A 20,000-nucleotide genomic window follows, 5' to 3' on the forward strand; every position below is an offset into this window, starting at 1 on the left:
TTTCTGCACAGCCCTAACAGCAGCGTGCCATGCATATTCATGAAGGAGTGCTACTTATAAGTGCTGTACGGACACGAACAGTGAATGAGTGCAGGGGGGGGGGTTCCAGTAGTGCTTGCACTGTTAGCACACCCTCCTGCACTCACAAAGTGCTGTATGGCACTTTGTAAAAGTATTTCAGCAAAATATTATAGTACTTCTCTAATATTGTGCCAGTATTTCAGTGTCCGCAGAAACTGAAATTAAATAAATATGTATTTCAGTGTCTGCAGACACTGAAATACATAGCCGAGCAAGAAAGCAATGTAGTGGGTCTGTAACAGGTTCTGTCACACACCCTCTGCATTGCAAAAGTGCCGTACGGCCATAGCCCCATACCTAGCAACCTGTTAAGGCAAGAAATCTGGGCAAAGGCACAAATAATAGGGGGGACAAAGCCCTAAAATTAGAGACACTTTTTAAATATTGCTCTTACAAACTTAAAGTTGATAGAAAACAGTTTATGAATTAGCATGAATTTTCTGAAGGATAGAAGTCTGAAACTCAAATGTACGCCACTATTTCCTGACCGCTGTCCTCAACGACTTGCCAGAAAACCACAATGTGATCAGAAACAGACCAAAAATATGAGACAAAAATCTAGACATTCTGTGAAGATCTGTACAGTTGAGAGGTATGCATAGCCCTCAACTGTACAGGCTTCCACAGAATGCCCAGATGCCTGTCTCACATACCTCTTAACCTCCTAGAGGAAGAACGCTTTACTAAGCCATAAATAATGGAGGGACAAAGGCACATAAATAGGGACACGTTTTAAAAAGTGCACTGACAAACCTGAAAGCTGACAAAATAAAAGATTTGCAGTAGCATGGACTTCCTACAGGGTATGAAGACTGAAACACAAATATCTGCCATGTGAAAGGACCACATGGCCATAGCCATTAACTGTACAGGTGTCTGCAGAATGCCCAGGCACCTTCTCCACATACTTCTCACCCTCCTAGACCAATCAAGCAGTACAAAGCCATAAATAACAGGTGGACAAAGGCACAGAAATAGGGACACATTTTAAAAAGTGCACTGACAAACCCGAAAGCTGACAGAATAAAAGGTTTGCAGTAGAATGGACTTCCTGCAGGGTGTAAAGACTGAAACACAAAGGTCTGCCCCTTCAACTGTACAGGTGTCTGCAGAAAGTCCAGATGCCTGCCTCACATACCTGTCAACCTCCAAGACTAACAAAGCTGTACAAGGCCATAAATAATGAAACATATTTTTTTCCATACTATGGTATGTTTAAGCATAGCTGAGTGTGTGTGTTTGTTATGGCCCTTTTCCCAGCATTGCTTACACAGCCCAGAGGAGATAAATAAAAATATACAGCTAAAATCATAGCTCTGCAATAGCGTAGTGGTTAGATTCCCGGTATGCAGGTGTTCACGGCTTGAGTACCAAGACAGGCATTTCATTTTTAGATAGGAAAGCAGTGTTAAAATGTTTTCTTTTTTTTAATGATGTAGTAATTGATATTTGTCAACCAGGGTAGTGTTGCTGGTCTAAAATGTAAGCGTGATTGCATATAACATGTGAAATCACCCATGTACACAGAAGTGTCCCATACAGTATAGTCACACCCCATGGGAATATAATGAAAGCACACAGAGAGATGTCATGTAAAGTAAATAATATACACTTACTAATATGTCAGTAATGATTCCTTAAGTTATTATTCTGATATAACCTGGTCTACAAAGCTAAGGAATGCATCCTCATGGAACTCATTAACAGAGACATTGGGAACCACCAAACCTTGGACCCTACCCAGTTTGGCTTTGTTAAGGGCAGATCACACCTCCTAAACTTGGTGGACTTCTTTGAGATGGTTACCAAGGCATTAGACAAGGGAAAGGAGGTCCACACAGCCTACCTAGACCTCACAAAGGCTTTCAACACCATTCCCCATTCTAGTATTATAGACAAGCTCAGCAGCTTGAACATAAACCCCTACATCACGAGATGGGTTGCCAACTGACTCATGGATAGAACCCACATGGTGAGAGTTGCAGGCTCTATGTCCGACTCTAAACTGGTTACAAGTGGCATCCCCCAGGGCTCAGTCCTAGGACCCCTCCTGTTTGGTATATACTTCTCAGAGGTACAGGCAAGCATAGGAGGACAGGTTCTGACCAAGTTCACAGATGACTGCAAACTAGGGGCCATAATTGATTCTCTGGCTGATACAGACACCCTTCAGATGAGTATCACTGTGACGGATACCTGTTGTCAAAATCTTGGCCTCAAGCTAAATGCCAAAAAGTGCATAGTCATCCCCTTTGTAAAAAACAAAGTACCCATGAACTACCACATAGGTGGTATTCCCCTAAATACAGAAAATGTAATAAGGGATCTGGGGACCCAGGTAGATAGTAATCTCTCCTTTGATAATCATATTGCCAAGGTGGTTAGAAAATCCTTCTATGTGGCCCACCTAATCACAAAAGGGTTCGCATCTAGAACAAAAGAGGCTATTGTGCCTCTCTACTCATCACTCATTAGACCCATCATAGAATACAACACCCCATTTGGGGTGTACCTTACAAGACACCTACAACAGTTGGAAAGGCCACAAAAGTACCTCACCAAGAGGATTACTGGCCTCAAACAGATGCCCTATGCAGCCCGACTCAAGAAACTCCAGCTGTACTCGGTTGCATACCGCTTACTCAGAGGTGATCTCTGCCTGACATACAAGGCCATGTCCAACCCAGAATTGATGGACATACTCCACCTAAAAGAAAAAAAAAATCCCGGAGAGCCACACGCTCTAGAGATATAAACCCCACCACAAAGATAAATAGGACATGCTGGAGGGATAGATTTCTATCCCAGAGACTCTCCATGCTTTGGAACAGGATTCCAATATACATCAGGCAGAGCCCCTCACTAACACTCTTCAAGAGAAACCTTGACGGGTGGATGGGAAACAGAAAATTTACCCCGGGGATCACTGTAGTGGCTCTGCTGGACAGTGGTGCAGGGAACTAATGGCTCTGGTGGACAGTGGCACAGGGAACTAAAGGCTCTGCTGGACAGAGGCACAGTGAACTAATCTAAGGGGGTGATGAAAGCCAACACATTCTGGTTAGGCTTATAAATGCCCTTGGGCAGATAGCCTAGTACTTACCTATGAACCTATATATATTAATAAAATGAAAAATGAGCATAGGTTATCAGTACTCAGCTATGCTTAAGCATTGCTTAAATGTGAATGCTAATTTGCACACTAGTAAGCAATGCTTAGCAATTACCTCTTTAAGCACTGTTCAACCCAGCTTAGCAGGTTTGCTCTTTGCTAAGCTGTGCTCAGCAGTTTCAAAATTGACCAGTTACAACAAAGGGCAGGAATATGGCCTTATTTAAACAGCACAGGTTGGAACATAGCTAGTACCTGTTATAGTTCAACCTGTACAGGAATCATGGCTGATATAGGTGAAGGTTCATGCTTTAAGGTGCAGTGCTGGGACATTGTGGATTCAGGGTCATGGCTGGACTCCTCATAAGTAACCATGATGAGAAACTGCTACATGGCCAGTACCAGGGCTCCCAGTATAAAACTGAAGCCTGAGACCATCTCGCCCGTGATCTCACCAATGCTACTGGCATCCCCCAAAGTGGTGAGCAAGTTCGGAACCACTATGCCAACTTAAAGTGGAGGAAGGGGATGCCCTTGGACCAGTGGATCCAAGATGCCAGGGACAACCATGTTCCAGCAGTTTGTAAGTATCACAGATGTAGGTGTACCAAATTCTAGCCTGAGGATGTGATAGACAGGTATGCATAATGTTTGTTTTTCTCCGCTACAGCTGCAGCAGAGAGGGCTAGTAACATTGAAGCCCATGCCAACAGACTGCTGAGGCTGTGCCTACAGGCTGGTGAGTAAAAATCTATTTTGCAGTATATTGTGCAAATAACTAAGAAGGAGTACATTGTGTAGTGCTAGTATGTATACTGTTACTGTGTTAACTGAATAAATAAAGTATGTCTGACTATGACTGATCTGAAATAAACATCTGTAACAGAAACTGTTGTGTTTACTCAGGTATGTTGTTGTAGACAGAATGGAGCTGTAAAACAAGATATAAATGCTCTGTGTTAACCTTTGCTTTCCAGATTGCAGTAATTCAAATGATTAATGCACAGTACACTAAATACCTGTCATGCATGCATCACAAGATTACAAGTTCAGACTGTCTAACCAAGACACAACGCCCTGGATCAACTAATCCTTAGTCCCACCAGGGGCTCCAATTTCCTAGACCTGGTCATTACCAACATGGGAAGTCGATGTTCCACATCTATGGTCATCCCCTCGTTGGTCAGGTCTGACCAAAAGCTAATCACCCTTGACATCCACATCCCACCCCACCCCCAGTAAGGAAATCTCCATAAAAAAAACTTCTCCAAAGCCAACTTCATGCTACTCAAGTTAGAAGTGACAAACTTCATGACACCCATGCAGACGGAAACTGAAAGTTCGACTGCTGAATCCTTCACTAAGGCACTGTACGAGCACATCCACTCGTGTATGAATTGTGCCATCCCCAATAGAAACAAGATTCTCTCCTCCAAAAAAAGGAAGCCAATCTGGTGGTCCCCTGCCATAAACAAACTTTACAACAAAAGAAAGAAACTATTGCAGAAAAGAGGAAAATCCCAGGTTGCAAAAAACTCCCTTACCAGCCTCAGTAAGAAGCTGAGATCCCTAATAAAATCCTCCAAAGCTAGTTACAAAAATAAAATTGACAAAGATTCTAAAGACAACCACAAGGCATTCTATTGATATGTCAAAAATCTAAATGGCAATGCTCAGATCTGCTCTGAACTACAACAGAATGGCATTAAATATACTGATCTCAAGCATATTGCCAATATCCTGGCAGATCAATTCAGTGCAAACTTTGCCCAACTCTCATCTGCTAAAGGGCCCATCTCAATACCAAAAGATTGCCAAATTCCAGTAATAATGGCCACACAGGTAAAAAAACACACTCTCCAAAGCTAAGAATACAACATCCATGGGACCAAATGACAGCCCAGGCTGTGTACTACAGGAGCTTTAAAATGAACTGGCACTTCAATTAAGTGTCACGTTTAATCATAGCCTCATCTCAGGATTCGTGCCCACTGAGTGGCGCACAGCTGCAGTTATCCCACTCCACAAGGGGGGATCCACCTTGGATCCTGGGAACTACTGCCCCATCAGTCTGATGATCCTGATCTGCAAGGCCATGGAATATATTATCATGGAACTTATAAACAAAGACATTGGCAAACTTCAAACACTGGACCCCATTCAGTTTGGGTTTGTGAAGGATCAATCTTGTTTCCTGAACCTAATTGACTTCTTCAAATCAGTCTCCAGAGCTGTGGACAAGGGTAAGGTGGTCCACACAGCTTATCTGGACCTCGCCAAGGCCTTCACACCATCCTCCACTCTAGAATCATAGATAAACTTACTAATCTGGGCATTAATCCCTACGTCACTCGATGGGTTGCCAACTGGCTTACTGACAGAACCCACACTGCAAAAGTAGCTAACTCCAAATCCAGCTCCAGACAAGTGACAAGTGGAGTACCTCAGTGTTCAGTCCTGGAACCGCTCTTGTTTGGCATCTACTTCTCTGAAGTACAGGCCAACACTAAGGGACTCTGGCTAATAAAGTTCGCAGATGACTGCAAACTGGGAGCCATTATTGAATCCCCAAATGATATGGATATTCTACAAAAGGGCCTTACAGAAACAGATGCTTGGTGCAAGAGCCATGGACTCAAGCTCAATGCCAAGAAATGTATAGTTATCCCCTTTGAGAAAAAACATGTACCCATGAATTACCACATAGGTGGCAGTACACTAAACACCGAAAGTGTGATAAGAGACTTAGGGGCACAGGTGGACAGTGACTCATCTTTGATAACCACATTGCCACAACAGTCAGGAAATCCTTCTATGTGGCACACCTCATCACTAAAGGCTTTTCATCCAGAAAAAAGGAGGTCATTATCCCACTGTACTCATCCCTCATTAGACCCATTATAGAATACAATACCCCATTTGCTATGTACCTCTCAAGACATCTGCAACAACTGGAAAGGCCACAGAAATACCTTACTAAAAACTGACAGGCCTAAAGCAGATGCCCTATGCTGACCATCTAAAAAATTTCCGCCTATACTCTGTCTCATATCGTCTACTCAGAGGCAATCTCTGCTTGACATCACAAGGGCATATCAAACCCAGAACTGTTCGACATGCTACACTTAAAGAAATCCCAATCCCTCAGAGACACATGCTCCAGGGATCTAAACCTTGTCATCACAATGAACAAAACACAAAACATGCTGGAGGGATAGGTTTGTGACCCTGAGACTCCCAGACTCTGGAATAGACTGCCCATACATGTCAAGCAGAATGCCTCTTTGGCCCTCTTCAAAAGGAACCTGGATGTTTGGATGGGAGATAGGAAATTCACCCTGGGGAGCACGTCAGTCATCCTGCTAGGCAGGGGTCCAGGGAAGTAAATACTGTGGGAAGAAATTGCTAGGGAATTGTTATGGCTAGGCTTGTATAGGAAAACGTATAAATTTATTAGCTTGTCTAAAGCATAATAAACATAGCTTGTCTAAAGCATAATAAACAGACCGGTTTTGGCTTAATTAAATATCAGCTTTCTTCAGTGTTAAAATAAAATGAGAACTGTAGTACCTTTTACAATGAACATACAAACTGATGCTGAGGCATGATTGGTTCCTTACAAATGTTCATTCAAACCAGGTGCAAATAGTGTCCCTAATTTAATTATCCATTTCTTTTTTTTTTAATCCAAAAGGCTATGCCATCCAGCTTTGTTAGCCTTGTTTCCCATGATTTTGTCAATTACAGTAAATCTGAATGTAGCATTAGGATGTTTAATTGTATGTTTGTATAATGCATTACTGGGTTTTGTATTTCTTATCCCACTAAAGTGTTCTGAAATATGGATCATAAGGGGTCTGGACATCTGTCCAACATAAAAGGCATGGCAACTACAGGTTGCTAAATAAATAAGCCAGTCTGTCCCACAGTTTGCAAAAAATTGAATCTGGAAAACATTACCAGAAATGGTAGAAAAATAATCATCTGCTTTCATCCACCTCACATAGCCTTTTGTATTCAAAAGAAAAGAAATGGATAATTAAGTTAGGAGCACTATTTGCACCTGCTTTGAATGAACATTTGTAAGGAACCAATCATGCTTCAGCATCAATTTGTATGTTCATTATAAAAGGTACTACAGTTCTCATTTTATTTTAACACTGAAGAAGGCTGATATTTAATTAAGCCGAAACCGGTCTGTTTATTATGCTTTAGACAAGCTAATAAATTTATACAGCTTGCCATGATCTGCTGGCTGAATTTTGTTTTTTGAATTTTGTTTTGAGCCGTGCAGTTGATGCATGGGCTGGATATCACTTCTGTTTTTATTTCTCTTGCTCCTGTTCTTGCTGTTGGCTATGGCGTGCTGTGCATCGAGGTCACTGAGGATGTGATTTTCTTGGTTCTTATATCCATCTTTCATTTATCCTTTCTCCCCCATGGTGATAGTCGTTAATACCTAAAAATATTTTCTGTAGCATTTAAAAAGTTTCTGGATGCGTGTTATAGTTGGTGGACATTTTTTCGCGGATATATCTGCGTGATCATTTTTGGCACTAAGACCAGGTTGGCGTTTTGGTGGAGTCATTATTTCAAGCTTTGCAGCTTATGCTGGGAGTCAGGATTCCCCAATTATTTTATTATGAATATTTTTTTGGACCTACTGGGTATGGGCGATTTATATGAGTATTTGTGAGCTTACATTCAGAGTTTTACTACATACTCTGCATTTCAGTGAAGTACGTTCAGTTGTTTGGGACTTGCAATGTGGGGAACAACGGCCTACGCATCACTTCATAACGGTCGAGTTTATCGGACTTGATATGGGACTTTTAGGGGTCTCTGTGGGTAATGATTTGATATATACATGACTTTTTGTGCTTTCAAATTTTTCAGTCATCTTTATTAAACATTTTGTGGACCGCCGTTTAATGGTGTTCAACTAACAAGCGAGTTCACATCTGCAGGTGTTTCCGTTGAACTGTATGTGCATTGAGGTTCAACTAAGGCAGATTTCAGATACAAGACGACTCTGAGCCCTCGCCCACCAGTCAGTCTTGTTCCAGGAATTATTTCGGGACATTTTTTATATTTGAAGGGACCATTTTGGTTCTTTCTTTACATGGAACTTATTTAATATCATTTATTGGGACATTGCATTATGCTTGTGTATTGGAACTACAATGTCATGATCATATACCAATAAGGGGGTTTCTGATATGCTTATGTGTTTTTTCCAAAAATGTTTTTGAAACAATCAGCAGAATTATAGTGTGGGGCTTTGACCATTACACAAAATGGTATCTATACATTAGAATTATAGTACTATGTTTATATGTTAAATAATGGGCAGCTGTCATGTATGTGTTTCATAAACAATTTTCGATACAATCAGCAGGATTATAATGTGGGGGTTCGACCACTAAATAAAATGGCATTGTGAGCTGATGCTTTTGGAACAGACTTTTGGGTTCTGATATATATATGTTTTGTATTTCACTGTGTTGACTTTAGAAGTATTTGGAACTAAATAAGGGGATTTACTGGGTCCATTCAACATAACGAAGATTTTTTGGATAATCTGTGGGATTGCTGCTTACAAAGATGCTTATTCTTACCATACATATGCTGTATATGAATCATTTAGGTTTATTGTTAATTGCTATTTAAATGCACATTCATTCTCAGTGACCAATTGTATACAGCAGGGCCTAGTTTTGCAAACATTTTGTGCTTGCATAGGGACTGTGGATGCCTGTACAACATATGGGACTTCCGCCTGAAAAGTGGGTTGTCATGGTTTAGGAATTATCCTGAATTTAACTTAATATAAGGGGTTTATTTGACTCATGGGAAGAGATTGAGTTGGTTCATGTTTGCATTTAGTGACTTTTCCATTTCATTTATATGTGACCTGGGTATTCCTGTGTGTTTTTTTGGGCCTGAATCACTATTGTTTGGGCACTAAGCAGTTTGTTCTGGGGGTGAGTCCAATTTATTGATTGATATCATCTCAACCAGATTTTTTATATTGGCATATCAGGAACCATTGTTTTGGGAACCAAGGGGACGTAGCATTGCTCCGGATACATTGGTTATATTTCAATTTGAGGAGTTGTGAGCAGGAAGGAGTAAGCAAGGGCTACTATTGTCACTCTATTTATGAATGGTTGCCCATTCAAAGGACTAACAACAATACAATCAGATTCTTATGCGTTGGTTCTCTTTTGACTATGGATTTTGGTGTGAAGGGGAAGTAGCATTGCTCACAATATTCAGACTCTATTAACAGTGTGAGTGTTGGGTGAGAGTGAGCAAGGACTATTATTGTCCCCCTTTCTCACACTATTAAGTGTCATTTTTTGGACTGGCATTATTAGTTTGGTTTATATGGCCGACATAATTTTTTTTGGCCATTTGTGAACTTTGTGGAATTGTGTTTGGGGTAATTCTTAATTGGGCTACACCTAGAAAAACTGCTTTTAGTCTAATATAGTGTTTTCCTCCTTTTATAGGTTTTGTCATGTTACACCACACTAGAAGGTACAGATTTCATTTTTTTGTTTATACTATTTGCAAACATAAATATGGAACTAACAAAAATCTTTAAGGGCTTATCAGCCGATAAGGATGATTTGGGTATTTTTGGTTTGGCTCAGATGCCCAAACATCCCAGGGGTCTCTCCCGACTACACTAGAAGCTACCTGTGAGGTTTATTTTCAAAATGTAACTAAATATATGAGATCCTTAAGAACCAACGTTTGGCATGCCAAACTATTTATGGCATATTTAGCCAAAAATATGGCCCCTCGGGGTTTGAGAGATCACCTTCAACCTTTGGTGGCCAGAACTGATGGTGAACTCACAGATCAATGGGTGGCAGCACAACAACAGGCATCCGTGAGTTTTGTTAAAGTATTATTAGCATATTATGAAAGGGTTATTGAATCTTACATGGTAGAAATCACTGGGTTATGAGAAACTACCAAAATATTTGATGGGTTACTAGCATTTCAAGTTTGTATCCAGAAATTAAGTAAGGATTTGGACAATCTTGAACAATATTTGAAGTCCAAAAAGATTAGGAAATGTCAAAGGGACCTGGCAGATTACGATAAGGGGATTCAATTCTCCAGTAATAATAAACAAGTCATTTTCAATGAGCCAACTAGAAAAGCAGGTAAATAGAAGAGACCCAGGTCAATCTTGAAAAGAACACCAAATTCTAGTTTTAACTATGAGACCTCAGGGGATGAATCATCATCTGTAACTGATCTCGATACACAGCACCCCGGGGACTCACCTGTATCCAAAAAATTGACCCCTTTAGATGATGGCAGGTTAGGAGGGGTAGGAAACACAACAGAAATAAGAAACATCGATGTCCTATTGGAATTAATGACTCAAAAATAACAACTCAGAATAATGTCTTGAACATCTCTAATGTACCATTGTCTGATGTACAAATAAAGATACTTAATAAGGGATTGAATTTTATTCCTGGTTTTTTTTTTATTCCTGAAGACCGGCTAGCTCAAGATGTTACAGCCTTTTGTTGATTATTGAACTTAGGAATGTTTTACAAGGATTCTGATAACTAGACAAGTGAAGACAGGTTTCGGTATCATAAATCTAAGTTTATCCCCCCAATGCACACCAATGCACTTATGTTCCAGGCTACAGTTTTGAAAGACTTACATTATAGCTCTAGGGAGTATAAATGCAATGCTAATAATCTCTCAAAGACTGAACAAGCAGCTTTACGTAAATTGGTGGACAATAAGGACTTCTTTATCTTATCAACAGATAAGTGGGGAGGAGTGGTGGTCATGAACTGAAACAGTATAATGAGGAGGCTATGAGACAACTGGTTGATGGCCGATACTATATGAACATACCCCTTGACCCTACTCAAAAATTTAAGAAGGAAATCGACCAATTTTTGGCCCCAGCTAGGGAGGAGGGTATTGTCTTGGATTTTGATTTACAACAACTAATGGTCCCGGATCCAACAAATCAATATATTTAATTCCTCCCTAAGATACATAAAGATCTGCATCACCCCACCAGGTATACATATTGTTTTAGGTAGGGGTTCTATTACTGAACCCCTATCACAATACTTAATTTTGAAGCTACAACCTCCACTTAAGTGGGTATGTTCCAGACCTTGTGACACCACTGAGTTTCTCCAGATTATAGCTTATACACAACTGTAACCTGGCTGGCTACTCTGCACCCTAGATATGTTGGCATTATATACAAACATACCACACTGGATGGGCTTGGATGCCCTGTAATACTGGTTAAATAGGTCAGATCTTTAATCCCCCCAGGTATGAATGCTTTGATCATCAGGCTTGCTGAACACATACTAACTAAGAATGTCTTTTTCTGTCATGACCAATGCTTTTGGCAAACCAAGGGGACTGCTATGGCATGGCATATTCATGGCATATGTCGAGGATCTCATTATTTATGATAGTTCCCATAATATTTACCTAAATGAAACTGACATCTGGAGGAGATTCCTGGATGATTGCTGGATGGTATGGAGATCAGATAAGAGTTATCTGAAGGGATTTGTAAGTTATCTTAATGAAAACAAGTGGGGTATTCAATTCACTGCTAGTTATCATTCCTGTAGGATAATTTTTTTGGATATATTGATTACTAGGAATGCAGATCTTACCTTAGAAACACAGGTATATAGGAAATCCCCCCAATACAATTCCCTCCTCTATGCCTCCAACTTTCATCCACCTCACATCTGCAAAAATATACCTAAGTCCCAATTTCTTAGAATGAAACGTATTTGTTCCAAGCCTGATAGTTATGTGCAGTATAGGGATGCCCTTATTGATAGATTTATGGACAGGTTATCAAATGGGTTACATCTTGAGTGCTTGTAATACGGTTTCTTCACTAGACAGGACAGATACATTACAATGCAAAGAACAAGGGACCAACCAACAATCTGTCATCCATCTTGTTACAACTTATGGTAGGAACATGGAGACTTTACTTAATATTGTTCAGAGACATTGGAACATATTAAGAGCAGATGATTATTTTTCTACCACTTTGGGGGACAGGAGTTTGTTCTCATTTTGCAGGGGGAGAAACATAGGGTCCCAGTTGAACCATTATAAACATATCAACCAATCTTCGGGGGTTTCTGGACTACTGACTATGGTTGGGGACTTACTAACAGGTTGTATACCTTGTGGCCACTGTGCCCATTGTAAGGCTATGAATAAAACTAAGGAGTTTTCCAGTAGTAATATGGGTAATGTTTTCCAGATTCAATTTTTTGTGAATTGTGGGACAGATTGGCTTATTTATTTAGCAACCTGTAGTTGCCATGCCTTTTATGTTGGATAGACATCCAGACCCCTTAGGATCCATATTTCAGAACACTTTAGTGGGATAAGAAATAAAAATCCCAGTAATGCATTAATCAAACCTATAGTTAAACATCCTAATATTACATTCAGATTTACAGTAATAGACAAAATTATGGGAAACAGGGCTAACAAAGCTGGATGGCATAGCCTTTTGGATTCAAAAGAAAAGAAATTGATAATTAAGTTAGGGGCACTATTTGCACCTGGTTTGAATGAACATTTATAAGGAACAATCATGCCTCAGCATCAAGTTTGTATGTTCATTATAAAAGGTACTACAGTTCTCATTTTATTTTAACACTGAAGAAGGTTGAATTTTAATTAAGCCGAAACTGGTCTGTTTATTATGCTTTAAACAAACTATGTTTACTATGCTTTAGACAAGCTAATAAATTTATACAGCTTGCCATGATCTGCTGGCTGAGGTTTGTTCTTTGAATTTCGTTTTGAGCCGTGCAGTTGCCGTACAGGCAGGATATCACTTCTATTTGCGATAGGCTTGTATAGACCCTAGGGTCGATAGCCTGTTACCAACCTATGAACCTATAAGAGATTAATATGCAGAAACCAGTGAAATAAAAACAACAGTTCCCCAGCAGCTCAGTGTGATGAGAAATAGCTTTGTTGCTATTTTGCACACCCATACACGGTTCAAATCCAGTGAGTGGTACTAAGATTTGTGCCTATCTACACTCAAGGAATTAGGAATATATGTAAAAACAGTCAGGTAGTGTTAACAGATATTTTCTCCAAGGTTTTACAGGTAAGAAAATGTTGGTAGTAGCTGTATGAAGGGTATACTAATAAACTGTGTACAACTGTTCTACTGTCCCACCACATCATGGGTGCTGGAACCATAGAGCAAGGGGGGAGGGGAGCCCCTCCACTTTTTTGCAGACTCTGTCCGATTATTTTTGTTTTCTGTGCCTCTCTACTGCCGCAATGACATCGGTTTGTGAGCCGAAAGGTTATTCAAGCTGCCACACCCACAATGAGATCAGCGCGTATATCCAGTTTGCGAGCAGGAATAGCAAGGATTATTCAGAAGCTGCCAGGAATGAAAAGGGATTTATCAGAAGCTGCTGCTGAATGTCAGGAATGGAACGGGATTTATCAGAGTGGAGCTGCATCTAGACTGTAATTGCAAAGTGGAAAGGAAAGGATTTACTTTCAGAAGCTGAATATACTGCCGGATCACTGTGTGTGTGTGTGTGTGTGTGTGTGTGTGTGTGTGTGTGTGTGTGTGTGTGTGTGTGTGTGTGTGTGTGTGTGTGTGTGTGTGTGTGTTTGTGTAAATGCCCCCAACAGGATACATTTGGTGGGTGGCTAGAGGTACTCAGGCTCAAACCCTGTACCTTGGGTACAGAAAAAAAGAGCCTAAAGTCCCTAGTCACCATCACTTGTGAATCTCTGGTTTGCAGAAGTGGTAAAACAAAAGCTTTAATTCTCACAATTTTCTAAGGTTATAAAAATCAGTATTTGAAATGTGTCCCTATTTTGGGGCTGTATTCCCCCATTATTGGATTTGTTCTGTATTTTTGTGCTAAGATGTTGAGAGCTATGGTGAGAAGTGAGAACTAAATTCATTAAATGATATGACAGCCATTTAAGTTTGTCTTTCTGTCTTTGTTAAACTGTTGGTTTAGCTTAGTGGTATGCTGCTCTGACTATAGTACACAGGATTCTGGGTTCAAAACATGGCAGTGAAATGCATGGTGGTAACACAACATTTTATGCAAGCAACTTTCCCAAAATTATACACGCAATGTTTAAAATGTGTCCCTGGTTTTTGGCCTTTTGCCCACACCCCCTGTGCAACATGCCTATGGCTTACACTCTACTGTGATTCTGTATTTATATATTGTGTGTAGAAGTAAACTGTTATCATGGAAATGTTCTGAATAGGGCAGTTTTGTCTTTACTGGTGCATGCATTTTGCTTCATTGCCTACTGGAAAAATGTTCAAACAATAAATTTAAAATGCAATTGTGTGTGGAAGTAGACTGTTATCATGGAAATGTTCTGAATAGGACAGTTTTGTCATTACTGGTGCATGCATTTTGCTTCATTGCCTACTGGAAAAATGTTTAAACAATACATTTAAAATGTGCTCTAACTTAAGTCTAACAAGTGTGCTGTATTATACAAGGAATATAATTTAATACAATCAGGAAGGTGAATCAAGGAATGCATACATGTATGCATGGCGCTAAAAATGTGTTTGAAAACAGCCCAGAGGAATGTGTGAAAGGCTCAAAATCTTGGGAAAATTTTAAGTTTTACTCTTGTTACCAAAGCAATGGATGAAGGTAAAACAGTTCACACCACATTACCTTGAACTGGCCAAGCCTTTTGACACAATCCCCTACTCAGGTGTAGTACAAAAGATGAATAATGTAGGAGCAAACACTTATATCACCAGCTGCATTGCCAACTTGTCTCACAGTATGCAGGAGATCAAAACAGGGGAAGAGACCAGTCACCAATGGAGTCCCCCAGGGTTCGGAGCTGAGACTTTTTTTGTTTGGCATATACATCTCAAAAGTAAAAGGAAATACCAAAGAGCTTTGGCCAGCTAAGGTTGAGATGACTGCAAGCTAGGAGAAGTTATTGAATTCCCAAATGACTTAACCATCATGCAGGAAGGTTTGTCCCAAATAATAACTGGTGTCAAAATCATGCCAATGCCCTCTGAGAACTGATCCAATTGTTTGGCATTTGGGAACTTGTGTGTACAGTGACCTAACTTTTGACCAACATGTGCCAGAGTCATAAGAAAGCCTTTCTATATTGCACAGCTTATAAACAAATTTATTGTGACTAGATCTAGGTATGTTGTTATCCCCCTTTACAAAGCTCTCATTATGTCAATCATTTTGTATAATGCCCACTTTGGCATGTATTTGTCCAGCCCCATGCAACAATTGGAATACCTTCAGAGATACCTTGCTAATAGGATACAAATCCTAAACAATATGTCTTGCAAGGACCACCTCAAATATTTATTACTATACTCAGTATCCTACAGAGTGCTTGGAGGTGACATTTCTGGCATACAAAGCATCCTCCGACATAATACAAATGGACCTATTGAACATCAGCAAGTCAAATGGCATCAGAAATACTCAGTCCAGATATCTAAACTGAATGTTGTGGAGAGATGGATATATATCACAGAGGCTACCTCTGTTCTGGAACAGACTATCCATAAAAATAAAGCAAAGCTCATCCATCCATATTCAAATACAACTTGAATCTGAGGATGGGTAATAGAAAATGTACTCCAGGATTTCCCATCATGCCACTAATGGATAGAGGGAGTTCCTAAATACTGCATACCTTACATGGCCTCCTCAAATTATCTATGGTATGATCACAGTTGTTCTCACTAGGGCTAATATACAATTATCAGCCATGGGAATAGCTAAAACCAATCAGAAAATGTTAATTTAAGCAACAAAAAGGAATTGGCTAAGCTTAAAATGTCCTCCAACTGAACCCATGTTGTGGTAGCAAATAGTTATAAAAAAGTACCCTTTTTAGTTCACTAAGTGCCCCCATTACCCTCCACTCCAGCCCCCCCAGTCTTTAACAGCTTCTGGTGCCTATGCACCACATGCCTGCAAATGACAGCAGGATAGGTACATACAACATGTACACTTCCCAATGCATGTCTCTCAAGTGTCACACTGTCTCAGCTAGTGGTCACTGCTGCCAATAACTCTGGACACAGATAGGAAACCAGTTGAAGTATGCCAGTAGCACACTCACATAACAGCAGTTCAGGGTACCCCTCCTGTGCCAGATATTTAAACCTGACATGTACGAGTCTCCTCTAGCCATGTACCCAGAGTTGTCACAGTTTGCCTCATACCATTCCAGGCTGACAGTTTAATAGGTATGTTTGTGCTACAGAAGCTATGGGCCATACATAGATGTAAAGTCATGGGAGACCCATAGAGTATTGAGCAGTACTGTTGTGGAAAATAAAGGCATAAGCAGTTGTTAATGGACATTTTGTCTAGCACCCATATACTATGGGTATGTTATCCTCAAAAAATCTAATGTTGGGACTTGTTTTATCATCATTCATATATTTGATTGGTTGCTTGTTAACATACCTTGTTCAAATACCATTGATGGTAGCCTGTTGTCATCAATTCTACTGGCATGCTGTTATGATGCATGCTATTGTTCTATTTATGCATATGTTCTGTTTGCTATGCAATTGTTTCAGATCTGTTTTATGGGGTTAATTGCAACACCCACGCATGCTGTTATAACTAATCTTGAAATGTGTTATTCATGACTAGCCAACATACTATTTTGTAAAATCTCAACATCATAGCACGTTTGGGAAGGCAGATCCTGGCAGATCTGCCTGTCTCGCCTCATCTGCTCATGGCACCGGGCACCAACATGTCTCAGACCCAACCTGGGATTTCCTCTTCCATTGGTCCTACACCACCTTTGGGTGGAACTGCCTCAGGGGACGGGGCCTGTGCACAACCTGGGACCGGGTGTGGACAGAAGCCTGTCACCCGCAGTCAGTTCAAGGGTTTGGTGCACAACACCATTTGAGTAGAGTTAGGTGGGCAGCTGCACCAAATTGAGGGCCGCCTGTTGAACCTCGATGGGCAGGCCACCCCTCTTGTCCATCCCCCAGCACAGTCACCTTTGGGGCCATGATGGAGCAGTGGTGACTTCAGTCCCACTGTATCCATTTGGGGGATCATGGGCTTTGGATTCCCAACCACCCTCCCAGTCCAAGGTGTTTACCACCCTCATGTGTCATATACTGCCCCTGTCTGTTGTCTTGTCTGTCTTATCTGTCTGCAAATGCAACCTATTACACCCAACCTACCTCCCCAAACATACCTAAAGCTCTTCCCTAACATCCCAAGCTCACCTTAAAGAAAAAAAAGGGCATCTGTCCCACAAAAAAAAAAAACATTGCTCCATACCTAGCTCTACAATTTACCCCCACGTACAGTGAAACTAATAAATCACCCAACAGAATATTCTGCAAATGTCAGTCGCCAACACCCATCCCTGTGTGGTGTGAGGCTGTAAATTCCAATTTCTGTACATTATTCCCAGCTGTTGCTGCAGAAGAAATGTAGAGCTATGGTCCTTTCCTACACCCATCCTGCACATCCCTAGCTGCATTTTCCTAATGTTTTACCCCTGCTCGCCCCCATTTTACCACTTTCCTATCATGCTTTTTTGTTTTCTGTAATGAAAATTAGCACGGGAGTAACCAGTGTTAAGCAAAGATAACAGGACCTAACCATCTGATAGCAATGCTTAGCTCCAGGCAAAACCACTCAAACCTACTTACAACTGCTTAAAATTGCCTTAATCACTCTGTCTCCATCATCCCTTGTTCTGCCTGGCAGCAAAATAATCAGCGCTGCCAAGTTTTGAACAAAGGAGACTGTGCACTACAGTCACAGCAATGTACCACTACAACATCTGAGCTGTAGGCATATTTAATGCTTTTACAAGCATATCGTCCATTTTGGTCATTTAACATTAATGAAAAAAGTCATCCCTTGCAAGTCAGGAACCCAGGACCCTCTGCACTACAATCACAACAACATAGCTCTACACGATCTGAGCTATAGACATTTGCAATGTTTTTACAAACATATCATGCACAACAGTCATTTAACATAAAGGGAAATTATATATCCATAGTACTCTTATATACATATATATATATATATATATATATATATATATATATATATATATAAAGAGAGAAAGTATATATATATATATATATATATATATATATATATATATGTATATATATCTATATATATATATATATATATATATATATATATATATATATATATATATATATATACATATATATATATATATATATATATATATATATATATATATATATATATATATATGGAATCACTACTTAATACCAAAAGTACACAATCCCGAAGCCCACAATACCGAGACTATAATCCCTAAACCCCACATTACCGACATGTTAAAAGCGCGAAATTCAAAATCGCGAAAGTACTACACAAACATATACACAGCCTCCCCCATAAGCAAACAAACCACCCTACACTAAAGATAAGCTCCCCACACCCCCCCAACTTTAATATTCCAACTCCGAGATCGCACGAACATACACACAAGGCAAACTCACACCCACACATTATAGCCCCTCACACACACACACACACACACACACACACACACACACACACACACACACACACACACACACACATACACGCACGCACACACACCAAAGTCACAACACACACTTACACACACTAAAGCCCCTCACAAACACACTTACACACACATACTTACCTGAATCGCAACACCAGAAGCGCTAACTCAAAAATCCTTACCATCGGGATTTTGAATTTTGCGCTTCTGGTCTTTCAGTAATGTGCGGTTTCGGCTAAATGGTCTCGAGCTTTTGAAATTTGAGATTTCAAAAGTTCGAGATTTAGTAGTGTTCCCATATATATATATATATATATATATATATATATGTATATATATATATATATATATATATATATATATATATATATATATATATATATATATATATATATATATATATATATATATATATATATATATATATATATATATATATATATATATATATATATATATATATATATATATATATATATGTATATATAAATAACCAACCACTTACTGCAACACATCTGAAAATTGCCCAAAAAATGGGGGGAGGGGGGATAAAGGGAAAACAACACTGACATCTTTGAAATATGGTTGTTATATGCGTAGAAGTCTGCTAGAGTGGCATGGTTTGCTTTAACATGCAATTCCAGATAGATTACATGTCTGAAATACAAATGGATGTCATTATTTACTGATGTCAATGCTCACATCTTCCCAGTGATTTTTCAGAAACCCACAACTGTTGTGGGCAACAGACCAAACATATGAGCCACACATCTGGACAGTGTCTAGACATCTGGACAATGTAGAAGTATGACAGCAGTCATATAACAAAATGGAAAAAGCTGTGATATCTGCCAGCCATGTCACCCAGCACATTCTGAACCACAGTAATACCAACACAACACTAACCCAAATCAGCACTGGGAAATTACCCATGTATATCCAAATACATCATGCACTACAGGGATGGAAATGTAGGGAAAAGCAGATAGTGGTGCAAAAATGTTCACCCGCAACCATTTGCACCACAGTCACAGCAACATACCAGCACTGCAAATGAAGTCTAGACTAGAATGACACTTATCCTGATTGCCAGTCACACATTACACTGACATATACTGGTCAAACTCAGTATACTGGGAATCCTGAGGTGTTACAGGACATTTCTCAGTCTACCCACACACCTGATAGA

The sequence above is a fragment of the Protopterus annectens genome, chromosome 1.part0 (assembly GCF_019279795.1).
Source record: "Protopterus annectens isolate FY-2018-M chromosome 1.part0, PAN1.0, whole genome shotgun sequence".
Lineage (NCBI taxonomy): Eukaryota > Metazoa > Chordata > Ceratodontiformes > Protopteridae > Protopterus > Protopterus annectens.